The sequence below is a fragment of the Lactuca virosa genome, chromosome 3 (assembly GCF_052849685.1).
Source record: "Lactuca virosa cultivar CGN04683 chromosome 3, Lactuca_virosa_CGN04683_v6, whole genome shotgun sequence".
NCBI classification, from domain to species: Eukaryota; Viridiplantae; Streptophyta; class Magnoliopsida; order Asterales; family Asteraceae; genus Lactuca; species Lactuca virosa.
Window position 1 is genome coordinate 224512617 of NC_136428.1, and position 8708 is coordinate 224521324.

An 8708-nucleotide genomic window follows, 5' to 3' on the forward strand; every position below is an offset into this window, starting at 1 on the left:
CCTTGTTTGGTTGTGGGCTTAGGGCAGATTCACACAATCGATTGTATGTTTACTCTCGATTGTATATAACTTGTATCCATTTAGTACTCATAGAAGGAATTGTAGAGTCATTTTTACTTATCATTCATCACATCAGAAAATATAGGATTTTTTGGAGGAACAGGCAAAGTTTTCTAAAGAATTTATAGTTTACTTTTCATAACTAAAATACTTATGAACTCACCAGCTTAAATGTTGATCTACTCTTTAAAAATAACTTGTATTCTCAGGGAACTAGTAGACAGGTAAGCGCTCAGGGATTCAGAAGATGGAGCATAGTAGCTTCATGTCTTGTTTTGTTGTTTACTTTTGGAATTAATTTTTTGTGAATCACATACTTTGTAAACACTTTAATATTAATGCAATGGTTGTTTGTTACTTTGATTACTGTGATGCATGTGTTGTGATACTACATATGACATCCTCCGCCCCCGAACGTTTCCTTCGTTCCGGTTTGGGGGTGTGACAGCAATGAACTGCATGTTCCCCAAAGATGTCTAAACGTGCCTTGGGGCAAGCTGGGAATATCTCGTTAATTGAGAATAGAGGAATCATGAGGCAGTATCAAAGGATAGTATTGTATCCCACAGGAGACATATGTTATCCGAGGCCATCAATAGGAATAGTTAGCATAAATCCTAAGCATGGGGTGCTCGAAGACACTCGAAAAACGCTTTTTGTCTAACAGACATGTCCATGACGCCTTCCATATCTTTGACGATTTTGCTAAAAAGGGCACATGCAAATGCTTTTTGTAATTTAGGGGAGGTGTCCTTATTTGTGAAACCAATACAGTCAAATCTCGGAATCGTATCACGAAGACGAGTCGAAAGCACAAAGGTAATCAGAGTTTATACCACATATGTCACTGTCACATAACATGTAGTCTTATAATATCCAAGATTGGGCCCTTAAGACTACAAATGTGTAAGACGAAACCTCGTATGTTAAGTACAAACCCAAACCACATAACCAATTAGGTAAATATGTCAGACGCCACTGGATGTCTCCAAAGAAGGGGCCTCCATAAACCACCATATCTTCGATAGACCCATGTAATCATTTGTCAAAGAATAAAGTTGTCTCCTCTATGTGTAGAGGTTGGCATGTCCTTAAACCAAAGAAAAGTTTTTCGATGCCCATACATGACCAAAACAAAAGGATCTTACTCTACGGGTCACATAGTTGTGGAAGAATACCCATCAAATCAACAGTGTTGACAGCTCTCTTCATAGCCAGCCCACTAATGAACCCCGCGTCTCTGCTAATGCCCCCCCCCCCCCCCCCCAAGGAGCTTCACCCCTAAAATCAGTCTCCTTATATCATTGGGAATAAATTGGCATGAAGTTTCCTACCATCACATGAGGGCCAAAAAAATCTTCGTTTTCTTAATATTCAACTCAAGACACAAGTCTGGACCATTCACCCGAATAATGTTCAACATTTTAGCTACCTCCCTTGAATCTCCAATGAAAGCCCCATAATCTAGATACCAAGCATGAAAAAGGGGCTTGCAATTGTCTATAATCGTATGCACTAGGAGGTGCAAAACAAGGGCAAAATGAAGAGGTCACAAAGGCTCGCCTTGCTACACCCCAGTGGCGTACCATATATGCTTGTCTCCAATGTAAAGTCGTGCTGCTTTCCCATATTAGAAATCCACCCACAAAGAAATAGAATGGCACATCCTCCTAACCTTGTGAAGTAAGGTTGCTATATCCACCAGGTTAAAGACATTCGAAAATCCACTGTAAGAATTGCAAGAGAACTATCAGTATGGTGTTCACTCAACACCCTATCGGTGTTGTGTAACACAACCTCAGCACCCCGGACACACCGACCCCAAAATTGAAAAATCATTTAGGTATTTGGGCATCCCTTTACCCACACCTTTTATAACAACCTTGGAAACCAAACGTCTCCAAATAGTACCTACTGGAATTGGTCGGATCCCATTGTCTGGTTTAATGAGAGGCGTGAGAGGAGCGGATGCAACAAACTCTGCCAAAATAGATGAACATCTCCCTGCTAACCATAAATTAACCACAACAGTGATAGCACGTAGGACATATGTGGCTATTGTTCATCTTTCTCCACAAAGAGCATCTAGAATATGTTGAGCCCTCAAGCCATCTCTCCTACATGAAGTTTATTTAGGGAAAGATTTAATGGAGCCAAACACACACGTAATCTCTACTACAATGGGAGGTTCGGAAAATACGGGGCTCAACATGGATGGGGTGGCCTGAAAGGGTACTTGTAACATCCCGACTCCCAGGTACAATTTAAAAGCTTTAATATTCTTATTATAATGGAAACTCGATGAGTTGGAGGCCCCAAATCGTCGTGTAGAACCTGGTCAGCCCGCGTGGAATTTAGAATCTACTCGACGAGTTGGAGGACCCCAACTCGACGAGTAGAGGTTGTGCATGAAAACCTTAATTTTTAGGGTTTGCACCCTATTTAAAGGACCTTAAGTCCTTTCCTCCAGCCTCCTTATCACCCTTTGACGGCCAGAAGCAAGCCTAATCGATCTAAAGCTTATTCTTGAGTGTGTGAGAGGCTAAAGTGTGTTTTTGGTGCATTTGTTGAAGAAACTTGAAGATTAAGAAGCTTGGAACAAGGGGAAGTTTGTAGATCCGGTATCTACATCGTGTTGGCATCCAGTAGAAGGTAAAAAGTCTTTACCTTGGCCTTCCATTTCTTAGATCTCTTCTTATGTTGGAATATGGGCATTTTGGTGCAAAATGGAGTCACTTTCGGATTTGAGCTTGTCACAAGGGCATGGTTTCAGATCTGGACTCCTTTAGGCCCTTATGGACATAAAGACTAAAGCTTTATGAAGCTTTGGCCCTCCTCCATGTCCAAAACCTTCTTCTAAGGCTAGTTATGAGTGTTTTAGCCTCATGGAGCCTTGCATGTACGTAAAGTTTGCAACTTTATGTGATAACAACACCCTAGGAGCCTAGATCTACAGTATGGAGCTTTGGTTTCATTTGAAAGCATCTGAATGAGAAATTGACTGAACGAACTCGACGAGTTGCATAATCAAATCAACGAGTTGGTTAGGGTTTTCCCGACATTCTGGACACCGCATGGACTCGACGGGTTGTCTGGAAACTCGGCGAGTCGACTAGGGTTTTCACGACTTCTTGAGTTCTGAAGGAACTCGACGAGTCGACTAAGGTTTTCACGACTTCTTGAGTTCTGAAGGAACTCGACGAGTCAGTAAGCTACACTCGACGAGTTGGGTCAACATGGACTGTTGACCTTGACCGTTGACTTTGACTTTGACTTTGACCAAGGGTTGACCAGTTTGACTTCTGGGGGTATTTTAGTAATTTAGGAAGTTATGGATGTGGATTATTGGTGGATGTAGGTGTTTGAGTTTGGAGCTTTATTTGGGGAGTTTGACATCATCATCCCGAGCTACTTTTGAGGTGAGTTGTCCTCACTATACTAACAGGGTCGAAGGCACCAATGTCGACCCTTCTTTTGGATTGTTATCTTGGTTATTGCATGATGATATGCTTAGTGAGTTGTTAGGTCGGTATCCAGGTATATAGGATGATGTTATGTTAGTGATCGGTTAGGTCGGTATCCTGGTATATAGGATGATGTTATGGTTAGTGATCTGTTAGATCGGTATCATGGTTATAGGATGATGCTATGTTAGTGATCTGTTAGATCTATATGACTATCTGTACATGCTAGCTAGCGTATGATATTTATGTGCACACGATTGTTTGATTGGGGGTTGGGTTGAGGCGGTCATGATTTGTGCTTGTGCCAACATACCCAGGGCGGACCGGATAGACTGCAGACTCGGTTAGGGCGTACTAGTCAGGCCGAAGGCCCGACGAACGGTCCGGATAGGCTGAAGTCCCGACGAACGGTCCAGATAGGCTGAAGTCCCTAAGAGGCGGTCCAGACGTGTCGATGGCTCGGAGAGCGGTCCAGATAGACTGATGGCCCTGCGAGGCGGTCCAGTCAGGCTGATGGCTCATTATGCATGTTGTTTATATGATATTGTTATGGTTTGTATGGCGTTGGTATTTTAGGGGAACTCACTAAGCTTCGGGATAACAGTTGTTGATTTTGTTTCAGGTACTTCTGATGATCGCGGGAAGGCGAAGGCGTGATCGTGCACCTCCTTATATTTTTATGATTTGATCCTGGGATACTCTGTCATGAAACCATTTTGAATATAAATTTGTAATAATTATTGGTTTTTTGAATGATCTAAAAAGTTTTAAATTGGCATGATTTTTATGGGTGTTATAGTGCTTATCCTCCAAAGCTTTAATAGTATCACCATTGTATGGCGCAACACCAAGGGTGTAACATCCGGAATCCTAGGTATATTAATGGTGTGTTTATTTTGGGGTTTATTGAGTGACTCGACGAGTTGTGAGTCCAACTCGTCGAGTAGAGTCGAGATGACTGTATGGGATTAATGAGCGGACTCGACGAGTCAGAGAGTCGACTCGTCGAGTAGGTGCTATGTAGTCAAACCTTAAATCCCCGGGTTTGGGGCCTATATAAGGGAACTTATATCCTCATTCTCGGCTAATGAGATGCCCAACTTCACTGAGAGAAACCCTAGTCGCCTTTTTGAGCTAAAAGAGAGAATGTTGATTATATTGAGTAATTTGGTGCATCTTTGGAGGGGAAGAGAAGGAATTCAAGCAAGGAATGAGAAGAGGCTGTTAGATCTGTTGCTCGTCATCCAAGAGCTTCTGTAAAAGGTGAAAAGTTCATGCCTTTATCATTCTTATGGTTAGATCTCTTGATTTTGGAAGGTTAGGGTTTATGCCACCTTTATTTGGGGTTTCGAGCTTACAAAGTTGTCTTGAGGTTTAGACCTCATATCTGGACCTTGTGAGGTCCCTAGAGTCCAAAGGTCCCAACTTTATTCACCCATATGAAGGATATTGTGCTTAACACATTGTGAGAGCATGTTTTGGTATGTTGGAGCAAAACTACCATGCATGAACGTAAAGATTGAAGCTTTACATGACAATGGAGTCTTGGGATGCTAGATCTAGTGTTTGGAGTAGTAGAGCTACTTTGAATCGTATGAATGAGAAATCAGATTGAAGGGACTCGCCGAGTCTATTAGCTGACTCGACGAGTCGGCTGGGGTTTTTCCCCGATGAGTCTGGACATGGGTGACTCGGCGAGTTGGCGATACAATTCGACGAGTCAAGGTGGATTTTCGCGATATGACAGAAGAAACAAGGGGACTCGACGAGTCACATAGATCCACTCGGCGAGTCGGGTCAAGCATGGACTGTTGACTCAATTTTGACTTCTATTGACTTTAGGGTTTGGTCATACATGAGGAATGGAGACCATGGAGGGGTAAAATGGTCTTTTACCCAATCCAAGAGTTAGAAAGAGAAAGAGAGGGAATCCTTTTGGTATTGATAATGAATAGAGCATTAATTAGAGATATTTATCCTATGTGATAGGCGGAGGCTAGTACGAGATTTCCGTGTGTGAGATTATTACTTGTTAGCTTTCGAGGTGAGTCTTCTCACTATACTTACCATGTGTGGTATCTTTGTACAACTGAGATGTCTTATGTGCTTATCTGTGTATTGTGATATTCTGCATTATGTCTTTGTGATTTATGTTGAGTATTATTATTATGAGCTTCCTGAGTTAGGACCGGAGGGTCCACCCTAGTTATGGGACCGGAGGTTCCCACTGAGACACATTGACCGGGGGGTCTTATCTGAGTATAGCTATGAGAGGCTACTGAGATGTGTGTGGTATTTTGGGGAACTCACTAAGCTTCGTGCTTACCGTGTTATGTGATATGTGTTTCAGGTACATTTCATGATATCGGGAAGGCGCCGGCTCGATTGTACACACGAGAGAAAGAGTTATGTTTGGAGGATCCTGGATTTGTGATAAACAATTTTAGATAAAAATGTGTTGATAATTGTTACTAGTGATTTTGAGGAAATGTGACATATGTTTATTTGTGTTTTGAAATGAAAAATTGGTTTTAAATTTTATGGTGTTACAAGTTGGTATCAGAGCCTTGGTTTGAGAGATTCAATTGCACCTTCGGGTGTGTCTGGACTCAAACTGAGGATTTGAGAAAAATTTTCAAAAGAAAAGATTTTCTGAAACGAGTAGGAGTTCTAAGAGAAAAACGAGAAGAAGCAGTGTGTACAATCAGCCAGAGCCCGAACGGTGATTTCCCAAAATACCCTTACTTATTTATTTGTGTTATGAGTTATTATTGAGATATTAGTGATGCATACTAGAAGATAGGCTAGGTATTTCATATATTAGGGCTAGAGTTGCCTGATTTGTGATGCCTTAGTCTAGGGATTGTCGTTATCTATTATGTGCCTTGAGTATGTGATGAGTAAGAGTATCTAGCAGGAATCACTTAGAGGGGGAGTTCTGAGTCGAGAGATAATCTAGGAGAGATACCTAGATGATCATTGAGGAGTCTGCTGAGAAGAGTAATTAGATACCATGAGAGGTGAGGTAGCCTGAGTTCAGTGATGCCTTTTGAGAGCAAGTAGAGCAAATAGAGTTGTAACCTAGAGTGGTTTTACGTGTTGGTGGAGATTATTCGACTCCCGAATGCTGCTTGCTTTGTGCTTTGTGCTTTGTGGAACTCTTCATGATGGGAGTCAGCTACTAAGTGAATATGAAGATATTCAGGAGGTAGATGGCTGGCATCATAAGGAGTTCTTCAGAAGCTGATGGCAGAGAAGTGTGAGAACCTAGGAAGAGCCTAGGGAGTGTCTGTAGTCAGAAGAGTATGCTGATAGAGGAGAGTATTCGCTGGGTAGCGACCGAGTATATCGAGATTGGTGATCGAGAATGGTTGAGTAGCTACTTAGGAAATCTGGGACGATCTGTGTGGAAAGTATGGGTAGATATGGCAGGTAGTATGGGCCCGTACTACTGAAAGCATAGGACCCGTACTCGAAACAGGGAGAATTCTAGAGGTTCTAAGTTGCGAATTGAGAGGTGATAACATGGTTCAAGTACCATGGTTCGTGGGGATTAGTGCTTCAGAGTTTATCAGTTATTCCGTTGTGATTGATCAGACTGAGAGAAAATATGATAGAGTGTGGGGCCAGAGGGCCAAGTCGAACGAGTTTCAATGGAGCATACCTTGAGAGGGAAATCGGGTTAGTTTCCAAGAGATTTTTGGAGGTGCCAGTTAGAATTGAAAGACTCGGGGATGAGTAGAGCTGATGCTTATTAGAGGATCACGGTCTGAGTTGAGCAATCGACCGATAGATGAGACATCACCTTCTGTGACAAAAGTTGCGTTGTCCTCGTTTTGTGGGAGAAGCAAAAGAGATAGCGAGTTTCAGTTTTAGAGTTTGGAGGCAAGCCCCGTGGGGTAGCACAGGGTTGCAACCTTTCTGCCAGAGTATTTGGGCGGTATGTTGTTGCAAGGTATTTCTTATACCATGAGAGAGTCATTAGTGAGACTGAGATGGGAGAGTCTAGAAAGGTGCCTTCGTGTGTGAGGCATGTTTTTAGCACCAGTTCCAGGCGATCAAGAGGAGTACATCGGGGCGGTGGCCCTCGTTGTCTATGATGGATATCGAGTGTGGGAGTGAGGTCTCTGCTCTCATGATAATTCTCATGATGGGACGTTGGTTGGGGAGTCGAAGATGAGGAGTGTGATAGTTCATTATTTTCAGGTTGAGAGTCGTGGCTACTACGGGACAGTTGACATGTCCGGTAGTGTGTCAGTATGAGATTTGAATGACATGTTGGGAGGCTGGTCGAGGAATCAGGGACGAGGTGCGTGATAGTGCATTATTTCCAGATTGAGAGTCAGGACTGTTTCGGAACAGTCGGGGTATCCGACGGTGTGTCAGTCTGAGGCATTCAAGATGACTAGAGGCAGTCACGTTGGGAGGATTTTGAGATTTTGTCTGAGATGCGGGATATTTGGAGTTGCTTGTTTTCCATCAGGAAGATCATTGAATGATTGTGTGGTTTGTTTCAAGAGCCAAGTGTGATATACCTGGTGAAACAGTCTATGGAGTAGATTGTTGGTATGCCTATGGTGATGGTTCGAACCCTGAGTGAGGGAGATTCGGGTATTTTATTGAAAGGATTATATATTTTTTCAAGGGCGGTTAGAGAATTGGATTTAGAGACCTTCTGTACGAATACATTAGACTAGGGTTTATTGGTGGTCGAGGTGAGATGCAGATCGAGATAATGCATGTTATACGTGTTCAGGAAAGGACGAGTGCCTCCACGGCAGGTGGCCGTTGGTCAGAGACCTTGTGGTGGTTAGAAATTCTTCAAGGTTGTAATGGTAAATTCAAGGTGGTTGGCTCGAAAGGATAGTTCGGCGGTTGAGAACTTCGGGCTCAATGTATGGGTTGTTATATGCACCTTGGGAAAGGGCAGAAGTTGATTGGGCAACCAACTTCAGGGTCGGTATGAGTATTCTTGCATGGGTTTTGAGCAATAGAGGAGGGAGTCTCGGATTGTCATCAAAATGTTCTGGGTCATTGACGATTCATCCGTATTTCAAATTGAGATTTGGAATATTTCGAAGTTACGAGTTGTGCGAGAGGAAGATCTGTTGTGAGATTCTGAAAGGATGCATTGCGGTATCTGAGAATGGTGCCGTAAGTAGGAGGTCAGTGGTTGAGGCAAGA